Source organism: Euprymna scolopes, chromosome 3 (assembly GCF_053919585.1).
Source record: "Euprymna scolopes isolate OS-2025 chromosome 3, ASM5391958v1, whole genome shotgun sequence".
NCBI lineage: Eukaryota > Metazoa > Mollusca > Cephalopoda > Sepiida > Sepiolidae > Euprymna > Euprymna scolopes.
In genome coordinates, this window is record NC_136484.1 from 157,696,862 (window position 1) to 157,711,315 (window position 14,454).

The following is a 14,454-nucleotide window of genomic DNA, read 5'->3' on the forward strand; positions in this document are numbered from 1 at the left end:
GCACTAGGGGAACAACTCGCCTATAAATACCTAGGAATACTGGAAGCAAACACCACTAAAGCAACAGAAATGAAATAAAGAATTGGAAAGAAATATCTCAAGAGAATAAGACAACTTCTCAAAACCAACTTATATAGCAGAAACCTATTAAAAGGCATAAATATATTGGCAGTATCACTAGTAAAATGCTCTGGACCGTTCATAGGGTGGACTAAAAAAGAACTGAGACAGCTTGATGAGAAGAGCAGGATACTCATGACCATACACAATGCACTACACACAAATGATGATGTTGACCGACTCTACGTAAAAAAGGAAGACGGCGAGAGGGGACTAGTTAGTATAGAAGACTGTGAATGACACCAAAAAGAACTAGAAACATACATAATGCAAAACACTGAAAGAATAATCATAGCAGCGAGAGACACTGAAAAAACTCAATAAAACAGAAAATAGAGAGACAAAGGCTAAGAAAGGAAAAGAAAAGTGGGAAAAGAAACAACTCTACGGAAGATGACAAAAGATGAAAATAACGAAAACACTTGGACATTGATGCGAAAACGACACATAAGCCGAGAAACTGACCCCCTAATAACTGCAGCACAAGACAACTCGATAAGAACCAACTACATCAAAGCAAAGATCGACAGAACACAAGAAAACAGAAAATGCAGACAATGTGAACAAAGAGACGATAAACCATATAATAAGTGAATGCAGCAAACTGGCCTAAATGGAATACAAGTACAAATACGATCAAGTGGGAAGGACAGTACACTGGGAATTATGTAAACAACTGCATTTCGAACGCACAGACAAGTAATACAAACATAAGCCGGCACAGTACTTGAAACCGAGAATCACAAAGTCCTATGGGACATGGACATACTAACTGACAAATCCGTCCAAACAAGAAAACCGGATGTCGTAATAATTAACAACAAAGAAAAGTCCTGTCTAATCGTAGACTTTGCTGTTCCAGCTGACCACAATAAAAGAAGAAACTGAGCAAATACACAGAGCTAGCCAGAGAGTTTAAAGAGATATGGGAGATATAGAAAATCAAAAAAATACCTATAAAGTAGGAGCATTAGGAACAATCCCGAAAATCTTTGAAAAAAGAATGGGGAAAAACTGGAATCAAAAGAAAAATATAACGAGTAACAATAATGAAAAAAGCTGAAATATTACGATAAACCCTTGAATGTGGAGAGCAACACACAGGACCAACAAGCACGGGCCGGACAAACTGTTGCAAAAGCCAAAACATTAAACACTACATGGAATCAATAACACGGAAGCTGCATATCTATAAGTTCTCTAACCCAACCCCACTCCCATCCTCCCATTGCTACATCACTGCCCCCTCCAAAATAATGAATTAGACCAAATAACCAAGTAGAGTCAAGGAGGAAGGAAAAACTTAGGAACTGACCAAGCCTCCGTCGGATAAGTGCAAAGAGAACTGGGACCTTGGGGAGGCTTATTGCCACTCAAATTCCAGTAAAGAAAAATAGTCGATGCCAACAAGAAATCAATGACAAGCAGCTGTTGCGATAATGAAAATTTATTCGTAGATGTTATCGAAAGAGGAAGCGAGTAATAGAAATTTGGGGAGACTTGTTGTCATTCAGCTTCCAGGGAACACCAGAGGCTGTTTTAAAGGAGAGATTTTTGATGACTTTTGTGAAACTCTTTGTGAGCCAATAATAATAATAATAATAATAATAATAATAATAATAATAATAATAAAGCCACCGATTGTTGTCAGCGTGCAATCTATGATGATGGCCAATGTGAGAATTCTTTGTGAATACAAATAATAATGAAAAAACATGAACGTACCTACGAGACGGATCATCGATCAGAAAACGGAATATTTGTTGAGAGCTGCACAACGCAATGCAATCAGCACGAACTATTTATGATGTGATGAATGTGAGTACATTCTGATTCTCATTACCAGAATAGGATTGGCTGGTTAAGTCATAACTAACTATTAGTGGAGCCACTTGGGACGGACGTCGAATAGTACGCCGCAGACCTTGTGCTAGAAATATATGTTTCGAGAATAATCAATAAAGCGACACACCAAATTATTATTTTAAACACAACAAGACCCACTCAGCTACTTCAAACGAATATATTCCTTTTCCACAACATGGCAGTCGCGCCAAAGGTTTCAAAACCAACTTACAAGTAAAAAACAAACTACTGAGGAACGATTTGAAACAACCGCAAGTTAAAAATACATCTAACGACCAGCGTTAAAAAGACTAATATTTTTACTACATTTATTAACTTATTAATGAGGAACGTATACACATTTTTCATCGCTTTTCTTGGCTGTAAGCGGAACGATTATTTTGTTCCATTGTGGATACGTTAATAAAATCAAACATATTTTGGAATTAACAAAATTGCGACAAACCAGTTTCCATTAATAATAATAATCAAAGAAAACAAAAACGATTTCAACATAAAAAAGGGTTTTGTAAAATCATTCAAACAGTAGTCAAAATACTATAAATCACTTTTAGAAAACGTATTACCCAGACTACAAAATAACAAGCCTGATGGGGTTTTCGACTAAGGAAATCTAAAACTCATTATCCGAATTTAAATATGATCCGCTTATTGGTTTAATATTTTTGGTTATTTTCGTAGGTTTAAAACAATATTTACTAAAAGATGAGACCAACAATCTGATGAAGAATAAATCTATATTTACAAAGGTTAGAAACCGATGCAAAACTAAATAAAGAAAAAATTAATATGCACATTTAATCTTCCCAAAAAACACGAGGACAGATCATTTAATAAATATTATCTAGAATTTTTGATAAATAAGATAATGAGCTTGATACTTGATATAATGGTTGAATATCGTAAAGCATAGATACTATAATTTTGTCACGTATGCGGAGATGATAAAGACACAATATAAGATATTTAAACGCAATGGAATATCAAACGACATGTTCAAATGTTTAATTTTTGTGTAAGATCTCTCACCACTAAAAGACAAAGAAAATACAGAAAGGATTCTAAGTACTATGAGACAGGACCAAAATGTTACACTGTAAAATGTGACTAGACCAATACTAACGATTAATAAATATTGAAAAATATAATCTGATTAAAGTAAAAACATATTACGAATATGAATAAAGGCAAACGAAGAATTAAATAAAGAAACCAGTTATATTCAATGTGTGTGGTATAAAGCGTGTAAAATATAGTTTCTTTAAAGAAAAGAAATGCTTTAATTGTAGACGTGTACCCCATAAGTTTTCAAAGGTAGCAATCAGTAGTCACAAAGTTAACGTGGTAGTGAAGAATATGACAAAGTCAACGGAAAGATTATTACAGGTTTGAAAAGCGAATTCGCTCGCTTCCTGTTCAGAAAAAAACTATATCTGTACACAAAACCAAAACTTGACTTATAATTAAAAGAAAATATTTAATTGATTTTTAAACCAATTGAAGTACGATTTTTCACACTAAATGCAATAAATGATAATTAGAACGGTTGGAGAAATTGTCGTGATTTCAAAAATTAATTACTCAGATTAGGTGTCTCCAACCCTGCAGATAAAAATAAAACCTGAAAAATCGTATGTGCTGATTTTTCGACGTGTTTAAATGCCTGTTTTAAAGACCATCCTGTCTACTATAATCTCCAAGGGAAATATTCACTGAATGTATTCTATCTTTTAGGCTTTGTCTGAAACTTATTTTTAGTTTAAAGTTAGTGTAAAATGTTCAAAGTATCTGACAAAACACACAAAAAATGGACAAAATGTTGTCTGGTACTGAATATCAAATTTGATATTCTGATGATATTTTTCATAAAAATAAAAAATGACATGCATCTCAAAGCTTATATTAGAGTAGTACTCTAGAGAATTGAGGAATTCGGGTTCACGCTGATTGTTGAATATCTGAGTTTTCCTAAAGAATTTAAAATATTTACGGCAGATTATTTAAAATAAAGAAATACAGCAAAAATTAAAAGGAAACATGGCTCAACAGAACATGGTTAAAAAATTATTAAAAATAAAAAAGTTGTTTCTTAACAGATCTATCATTAACACATTCTGACTTGAAGAGAAATAACAGCAGCATCTAATGCTAGTTATCAGATACAGGGTGCTATGTTCCTTCAGGAATTCGAGGGTAGATTTACGAAGCCGATAGCACATTGTTCGAGTATGCTACTGTCTTTGGGTGCAAAGTTACAGTCTAAACAAAAAAGAAAGTTTACTAATAATTTATGACGTAAAATATTCACAAGTTGATAAGGACGAGAATTTATTTTGCAAACAGACTACAATCCGTTGATAACAATATTGAGTTTGAAAAAGTATACTAAGGCAAATGCAATATTCATTTCATGGGGTGTAATTCTATTGAATTATAATTTAAAACTAGAATATGTTTTCCAAATAAGATAGGTGACGCCGATGGGGTTTAAAACTGGATGCCTACATTTATGAAAACATTCGAAGACACAGTAATAGCAGCGCTAAGAGACGAGAGTAAATTGTCGGATCTATTATGCAGTACTGTTAGAGAAATTTCGCTCATGCTACATGTAAAAATAAGCAACGGAGAAGGATGCTTTTATGTAAGAAATTAAAAGGCAAGTGTTATTGAACAAGAAAACTTTAGTTAACGACAATTCGCGGGAAGATAATTTCATTAAATTACCAACCATTAATCACGTGACAATGCCAGTTTACAGCACAAGATCGAACGAACAAATACACATTTAAAGAGCCCTGAAGAAGAATCAAGGCGATACCCAAATTAAAGAAGTATTTAAATTTTTTTGTCAGTTTATAGAATCAAATTAAAGGTGAATACAACGTCACTAAACATATGCAAGAAGAATACGCTCTGCGTTTGATATTCTGTTGCATATTTCAGCAACGTAACCATTAAATAAAAAAAAAAACAAAGACTTAAGTATATAAGCCCGATAACACATATTTTTTTGTCAAGAACTTTACGCCATGAACTTTATTGGGAAGAAGAAATAATTACTAAAAGAATTGAACAGTCCATATATGGTGTAATTAGAAACAAATCTCCATGCAAAAAAGATTTGAATCAATAGAAGCCAAAGTACACTACAGAGCTCACGGAAAATACTGAGGAAATTCGAATGGAAGTCCACTATGACACGTTTAAAATTTCTATTCCTATAAATCACCATTCTCCAATGGATGTCTCCCCAAATTCGAGGCCAGAGTTTTCAGTGTGTCAAAAGTCATAACTGCAAATGGAACTGAGAAAACCATAAAAAGAAGAAAAATATTAAAGCTAAATTTTAAAGGGAAATTTAGTTCAGTAAGAGCTGATGTCATAAATGTGAGTACATCCGGGTTCTTTCGCCTTATAAGAATATGATTGTCTGGTTAAGCTATAAATACTGACTGAAAGTGTGACCTGTGACAGACATGGAGAGGTACGACACAAGCCTTACGCTAGGAATACCAGATTCGACCAACAACATGCGATAAGGAGGGCGACTCATTAGATTATTACTCGAAAAAGTAGCAAGGCCCACTCCGCTGCTTCGAACGAATATATCACTTTCGCGTTGCAACATAAAATCTCAGGAAAATAGTAAACCGAAAATTAAGTGAATGTAGAAACTATTTTCAAATAAGTTCAATACCAACATGAGTAAAACACTCGATTGCAAACATGTAGAAAAACGGTATAGACACAAGCCGGTGAATTTTGAAAATGAAAATAAACATAAAATGTTCTGAAACATAGAACTCCAAACGTCTGACTTCACATGAGTAAATAGACTTAAAGTGATTACCAACAGGAAGAACAACCTGTCAAATAGTTTTTTTGTTTTTCTTTCAAATCCAGCAGCTTGTAGGTTGATAATGAAGGAGAGGCGAAAACTAAACAAATAGGAGCAGTGCGTCAGATAGTTTTTAAAAATATGGAGCATTATGAAAATTATTAATATAATACACTAAGAAAAGTTCCGAAAAACCTGAACAACGGCTATGAGCAATTAGAATTCACGGGAAAATTTAGACTATACCGTGACACCGGATAAAAAGGATGTAGGTACATACGTGATTGCTATAACTACCCCACACAAACAAGGGACACCAATCAGAAGTAGTTTGAAATAGTATAATAAAAAGAAATAATCGTACACAAACCAACCTGAATGAAACCGCCAGAAATCTCACGATGTGTATCATCTCTCATTAACGGTAAAATATATTACAAAGAGAAAAGATGGAATGCCGTATTTTCAAAAACTCAACTTAAAAGGTAAAATCTTGAGGAGGCAATCATATTCCAAATAAAATTAACAAGCTATAGTTCATCTATGCTTTTACATAAATCAAATGTTGATATTGATTCTCCCAATGTCTTTCGTGTTAGAATCCTTTTTAGAAAGACATAAACTATTTATAAAAATAACAACGTGACAGTTGCCAACATCCTAATTGAAAGTATTTCTGTGGATCAGACTTAACTCAAACTTGGTACACGCAGGTAATCGTTTATGCACTGCCACCTCCAAAACAATAATAAATGGTTGTTATAATAATACAACGTCATTCGCAAAAGTTATACATAGATATACATATTGCTACACATTTAGGGAAACTCATTTTCACTCAAACACCAGACGTAACCTACTCAGGAGGTTAAATTCCAGATACATATTCACGAATAAAAACAAAGAAAAAAAAAACTAAATCACCTCGTGGATGATCTAAAATTGGTGGAAAAACGAAAAGGTACAAGAAGCAATGAGTAGATTCATGGATATTCCAAGTTCGAATCTAATTCAACACTTTCATCAAAATCCACATCTGATGTTGTGCCTAACTTCTTGCAGATAAAATAACTATAATATTTAATTTGGAACGAAATTCAAACTAAAAAAAATTCAAACATTTTAGATGAAGAAAACAAAACCCCAAGACTACAAATCAGATAAGGTATTCAGTCAAAAGATAAGCATGTGCTAATGTGATATAAGAGTTAGTAGTGGATGCAGTTTAGATAAATTATACCATTATTAACTAGCAGAGAGTTATGGCTGTCAACCAAAGAACACCAGGTATAATGCAAGCAGTGTGATGTATAGACGTGAAATCTGATAAATAAGTGTTGCCTGGCGAGACATTATATCAGAAAGATATGATAGATATGCGATCTGAATGTTTGGCAAAGTCTTAGTTTTGATGATCCCGGGGAAAGATTAAATCTGAACATTATATGAAGGAAACTTCGATAGTATGAAATGAATGAGTGTTCTCAGGCTTGTAGACGTGAAGCAGTGAAAACTGTTGGGTCCTTCTGCCTTTCACCCCGGAAGTCTTTTTTGAAAGGAACGTTTCCCTTCTATCATCGGTTGTATGTTTTGAACAAAGCACGACCCCATATCCGTTCGAGTTTTTTTTTCTTTTATCCCTTTGAAGTCTCGGGAATTCTCGCAGTTAGTTTCGCCTTTTTTTTTTCAATAAAACCAACCGCACCTACCGCTGCTTCTTCTTCTTCTTCTTCTTCTTCTTCTTTCTTCTTCTTCTTCTCTCATCCCCCGCGTATCGGCAGCAGACAGAGCAGACTTTCTGTCTTTTAAAGGTGAGTACGTTAGAAGAATTACTACTGCAATTAGTCAACAGGTCAACTTCGCTAGTGAAGGCCGGGAAAAGCATGGTAAAAAGTAATAAAGTTGACTCGAGAGAAATACCGATAAAAAAAAATTGGCAAAAGAGGAAGAGAGGAAGAGAGATGGAGAGATTTTAAAGCCGTCCCAACCTCATATGTATGAAGGATCTTAGATGATGATGATGATGATGATGATGATGACGACGATGGTAGTAAATATCAGGGCATTCTGAAAGCAGGTGCATGCAAATCGATCGCGATAAAAAGATTATAATAAGAAGACACTTAAAAAGAAATGTGAGATTACTTGAAATTTAATCATTCTACAGAAACCTAATAATAGAACAGAGGGAACTAACGATTATGAACAAGCAATCAACCCATAGGATTATAATGATCGACACTATGTTAAAGAAAACTTATTTTCTCTGGTATATAAATGTTCTTATTATAGGGTTTGGATACATGCGGACCAATATGCTTGCAGGCGCATTAATTTCATCTGACATATTAAGAACATATTCAGCCTCTTCACGATAATTAAGCAGAGAGGATCCTGGAAGTAACTCCTGCTCCTGTCCACTGAATGTTGCAGCAGTAACTGTCCTCGCAGGGAAATAACTACTGACTTACCTGTGACAGCTTAAAACATTTCTTTCCTTACCTGGATACCGTCCAATTTCTTTTCAGTTAAAAATATATTTTCGTTGTTATGTAGAAAAAGGGTGTTTGCTTTTTCTCTCGTGTGGCCGTTTTCTAAATGCATCTGACATTATCATAACAATACGGAGAACAGTGAAACAAGAAAAAATAGACAGGAGCAAAAGCATGAAAGAAATCAAACCATTACGCAGTTGAAAACATGGGCATAGTTAAGGAAAACGCACCTGAACAAATAAAAAGACTCGCTACTGATAATTGTATAAAACCCGTACGTTTAGAAAAACTAACAAACAACCCAATACTGACAAAATACAGGATATTAGCAAGTATACTTTCTGTGGAAAAAGAGACGAAACGCTACAATTCGTCATAAAAGAATGCAGAGGTTTCGCGCGTAAAAAAGACATGATTAGCTTAATTATGTAACCCCCTTAGAATTTTCGAAATTACTGTAATTTGAATACAGACAAATAGTACCAACCCAAATGGTAGATCGTATTGAAAAACGAAATTCCTAAGTAGATTTACGCACAGACAATATTATCAAAGCTAAAAGAACATAACAGTAAAGACGAAAAAACCTGAAAAATAATCGCTTTTACTAGATAACGGAAAATGCTCTGCCGTTTTTTTATTAGCCAATGAATGAAATGTAAATATATACAGTCAAAAGTAGGAACATCAGACGTTATAAAAAAACGCGCACTGTGCTCGGCCGTCAGTTATAGGCCTGGTAACTGTGAGAAGGATGAAAGTGTCTAAAGATCAAGTCCGGAGTTGTTTGCTTTCTCGCCGCCGTACTGCATGCTAATTCAATCGAGTGCTTACCACTGATGAAAAAAGGGTTCTGTTCGAAAGTCCCAAGCGTTCCAGACATTAGTTATCGCCTCAAGATGTTGTCCCTTACACCGCAAGACCGCTTATGTACACACATAAGATCATACTTTTATCTGGTTAACAGGTTGTCAAGTGGTTCATTATGAACGCTACCAACGGACCAAATAGTAACAAGGGAACTTATACTCGCAGAAATGTGTGAAACATGCATTGCGCCAGGTGCCAACATGAGTGAATCACAGCAGTGTGGTTTTCCATTCATGACGACGCATGACCGCAGATCACGCGATTGGCAGGGAAAACAATAAAACAATTGGATGGGTAACTTGTGCCATCCACCTTATTTACCTAACCTTCGACTATTCGATTGCCACTTTCTTCACTGCATGGATTCTTCGTGAAAATTCCTTCACACAGGAAGCTGACTTTCGCCAAGTGTGCACTGACTTCTTTGCATTCAAAACTTTCGAATTCTTTCACAAGGAGGTTTAGTAGCTGGAGACACATACTTTTGTATGACGATATTGATTACTTCGAAGGTTAAATATACGTTACACATAGTCTGCTGTTTCTTTTGCCTTAAAAACACACAGAGCTTTTTGGTTAACTTTTGCAATGTTAAGTTTCATTGAAAAGAAGCAAATACGTACACTTTCCAGTGTGCTGAAAATGGTATCCAAAACGAAAATATAGTGATACTAACACTAATATACTGACTACAATTTCGCATAGGATCAGCAATAGCTTTTGACATATCAAAGGTATTTGATAGAGTTTGGCATAATGACCTACTTCAAAAGATTTCCCGCGATTTAGGTTTTATACAATGAGTCTTCCATGGGCAAATATCTGAAGCTCCAAGTATAAATGTTGGCGTGCCTCATGGATCCATCTAAGGCCTAAACTCTGTTCCATTTTATCAATGATCTTCTAAATTACATCTTAAGTTCGTTGATATATACGGGGATGAAACAACAATCTATAGCAAGACTTTAAAGGCCAACAACGATCAAGATCTCTCTGGGCCTCTCTTCTCATCCCTTAAGCATGTGGTGCAATTGGCTAAAAATTAGCTAGTTAATTTTAAGACATCTTAAAGCAAGCTTTATCTTATAACCATAAACGCTCTGATCTCCAATTGACCTCCAAATTTATATCAATGGCTCTCGTCTAAAAGAGGTTCACTATTTTGACACTTCTGGGTCTGAGCTTTACTTCTGATATGAAATGCAAGACTTACATCAAAGCTGTTGCCAAGATCGATGGAAAAATAGTTGCGTCATTTTACGGTTCAAGAATTCCCGACGCCATCCTCCTGTATGAGAGTCAAATACGTCCTAAAATCGAGTACTGTTACTATATCTAGACAGGAGCTATAACGACCATCAACAGTTTTCCTAACTCACTATCTTTCCTTAAATCTAAACGCAAATTCCATGAATAAAGCTTCTTTCTTAAAACTTCCTGTTTACGGAACTCTTTTCACTGGTCTGCTTTTCAGCTGATTACAATATAACTGTATTCAAGTCCAATGTAAAGAAGTTTTGTTGAGCTGCCCCTAAATAATCAACTGCTGTTACAGTTTCATAATTAACTATTAATACGATGTTGTCTCAATAACTACGGTACACTGATTAATTCTTATTCTCTACAGGATTTGGGGCCTCGATAATAGGGTATCCTATGTAAAAAAAAAACACACTTCAAGGAGCATAATCAACTGTTTCGAAAGACTCAGAGAACTTTGAATAAACTGACAGCATTTAAACAATAACACAGGCATATCAATAAAAGTCTTAAAATTCATAAATCAAATCACATAAGAATTGTGACAACGAAGAACCACATATAGTTTTAAATATATTGTATTTATATTATTTGAATTCTCCGCAACGCGGGTGTTATTCTCACAACGTTTGGCTTATGTAACGTCGAGCCTTCTTTTGACAATTTCTCTTATTGGTAAATTATGGTTAAATATTTTTTCTACAACGAACCGTATTCGTTATACTTTTATGTGATGTGCGTTTCAAAGAAAAAGAGCGTCTAGTCGTTTCCATTTCGCATAAATTCAGGACCGTACCGATTTGATATAATGTTTTTTGAATTTTTTAACGTGCTAATATATTATTAGAGTTGTTCGAGTTATTGTTCTCATCTTGAGTGTTATTCTCACACTCTTTCGGTCGATGTAATCTCAGACTCTCCTCAGCTGTATACACCATATTTCACTCCTTGTCTCAAAAATTGAAAGAGATAAAACTTTGATTATCTATGTAAAACTAGAATTACCCCTAGCATATATTAAGACGAACTCACGGGATCTGATATTAAATAATTAAATATTGTTGTTGTTGTTGTTGTTGTTGTTGTTGTTGTTGTTGCAGGTGCTGCTCATAAATTTGCATCGCCCGGGAGAATTGAAAATTCCAGCAAAACCCTACTCACTATACTAAACACCGTAGTAGTGTTAATTGAATATTTAATTACCCATGAATATTGATTATTTTTAAAATTTATTACTTTGCAAGACATAATTAAACTTTTCAAATTAACTTGACATATTTCTTATTAATTTCGGATAATAAAATATCCATTATAAGAGAAAAAGAAGGAAAGTTTGTTTTTTTTATCTGTAAATAAGTTATTCCTGCCCCGCATTATTGTATCGAGATTCTATGAACGCTGTAGTCTTAATAAGAACTCTTTAATTTGAGCTTTGTATGCAAAAGAATACATGCATATGGCGTCGACGTTACTTAAGAAGAATTCACCAACTTGGTCAAAATACTGGTTTTACTTAAAAATGAATTAATTTTGGAATTTATGTCAAACGTTATACTTTTGGAGATAACTTCGGTTCTGTTCATCGTAGAAATGGGCTATTTGACCTACGAAGACTTGCATTTTATATAACTTTGATTTTCACTTTGGATTTTAAATTGTAACAGTAAAACATTTTACGGTACTTCCTTTTCCATTTCTTACAAATTTGATATATGATTTTCCTTGATCACAGTAAGAACTATGCAAGACATCATTTTGATCATATAACTATTTTTAAGTTATCAACATTTGCATACTATCATTATGGGGAAGTAATACCCAGAATAAACTTCGATTCATTATGAAATTAGAAGACAAAGGTATGCAATTTCACAACTTCTTCAGTTCTTCATTTCGTGAGAGAATAATATATAATTGTGATTGATCCAATGAAAGTTTTATTGATTAAAAAAAAAGTGTATTTAATTTATTTTATTACAATTTTAAAGATAAATAGTATATTTAATTACCGTACGATACAGACACATTTATCCGACCCGACGTATATCAATACTTACATAAGTTTAATATATGATGAACAAAGCGTTGAGTTCCATGCGTTTGCGCGATAAATTAAACATGAATTTAAAAAAATCGATTATTAATAGGGATTTGATATATATCCGTCTAAAGGCAAAACTATATTATTACTGTTTTTAATGTTAAATCGCGTTTATTATACGATTTTAGATTAATATAGTATCTTTCTAATCTCAAGTGAGAAGATAGTGTAATTTATGTTCTGTGCTCGTAATAATACCCTTTGAAATGATTTTTTCTTGTTCAAGGGTAAGTGTAGTATCACTTCGGTTTTAATGACAATATCACACAGACAACATCTTTTTATTTGTTGAATAATGGATGGATCTATGTCGGATACTGATTACAACAAGTAGTGGTAATTTTGACTAAGTGCATATAGAAGTGACAAGCAGTATAAAATATACTAATTTGCACAAAACATTGAGATGTAATGTATAATCAAAAATGTTAAAGTAGAGAAAAACAAAGGGGCTTTATGGCATAAGGCTTGACGTAAAGGATATCGATTACAGACAAACAGGAATTAAGCTCAGACTGGCTTTGAAATGACAATTAGACCATAATAACTGAAGAGGGTACTTTTATAATTAGTAAGAGCGAAATGATTCCTCCTAAGACCTTTATCCGCTATATCCACCAATTTATCTTTAACAGTATAATTGATTTATTAAACAAAAGAGTAGTACTCTCTCTCATGTTTGATCTGTTTCTATTAAGAATTAATGTAATACTAAACTCACGCACTTCTGAAATTTTTTACTATGCATGTATAAAAGACAATTTTAGAAATGAAAATATCATACTTTTATTGATATTGTATTTAATGTTCTATGATTAAGAAATTTTTAGCGCGTACTTTTGCGAAGAGGAATAATATAGCATCTATTTAGTTGTCATGAGACCATCTTTCCAAATCACCTCCCTTCACTGACTGTCGGCTGTTCACTAAACCAATCAATATTTACATTATTTATACTGTCTCATATACGGTTAAAATTCTCTTTATTGTTCTGTTTCTTTTCTTTTTTTACAGGTAAATCACTGGTTGTTGTTATTGCCGTAATTAAACACTATTTCATACACCATTGGTACCATTAATTGGACTATGATATCAACCGTGCAGATGGCCTTGGCGCAACAAATGAATAGGAATTAATACTTATTTGGTAACTGGACAAAGGCAAACCTTACGATTTCCAAGGATTGATATTAACAAGCAACTGTCTGTAATATTTTCATTTTCTTAATATAAAAGAATAAATCTTTGAATAAATTATCTGTTCTTTCATATTGATTTCTATTTTCTTTGTACCGCATTATATTTTGATCAGATGGTGCTGGTAAAAACTAAAACAACTACAAGGAGGAAAATGAGACACGCTCACGATTCAAGCGACAACGTCAGTTAAAAACTTAACATAAAAGGCGCAAAGAAGTAGGTTGTTTTACTATCCCCAGTATCGAGGGATGGATAGGAGCTAAGAGGTACAGTTCGCTTTGAAGCCGAACCGGAAGTTACTTCCACTGCATAAGAGTCAGGTGCTTCTAATGTTGGATGCAAGTTACTATTAGTGTAGCGGGAAGGATCAGAAATGCTGCTTATATAAAACCAACCTATTTCTCCAGCTTTGAGATAAATCTATGTTTAATTTTACTCATAATGTGAAGCAGTTATTTTCTCCATATTCCTATAAGATACATAAAGATACATGATATATTGTTGAAAATAAACTCCAATATTTACACAATAACATGCAAACCGTATTTTTAGCTTGGCATACATTAGAGGAAAGTAAATAAAAGTGCAGATTTATTACAGCGCACTAGAAACAACCGAGCAACTTAAATAGAAAATTCCAATTGTAACTACATATAAATTATGTTGTGATCGATCAATGAATCAGCACGGCCCTCGTATCG

General features: G+C 33.8%; 1 long non-coding RNA gene across 2 annotated transcripts in view; it reads left to right on the forward strand.

Moving 5' to 3' along the window:
- Window positions 1-13,822, forward strand: part of LOC145260138 (uncharacterized) — a 56,490-nt gene extending 42,668 nt beyond the window's left edge. For both annotated transcript variants that reach the window (XR_013864245.1, XR_013864244.1), the window contains one exon: window positions 13,568-13,822. This is a non-coding gene — a long non-coding RNA (uncharacterized LOC145260138). The remainder of the gene's footprint in view (window positions 1-13,567) is intronic.
- Window positions 13,823-14,454: the final 632 nt, after the last annotated feature.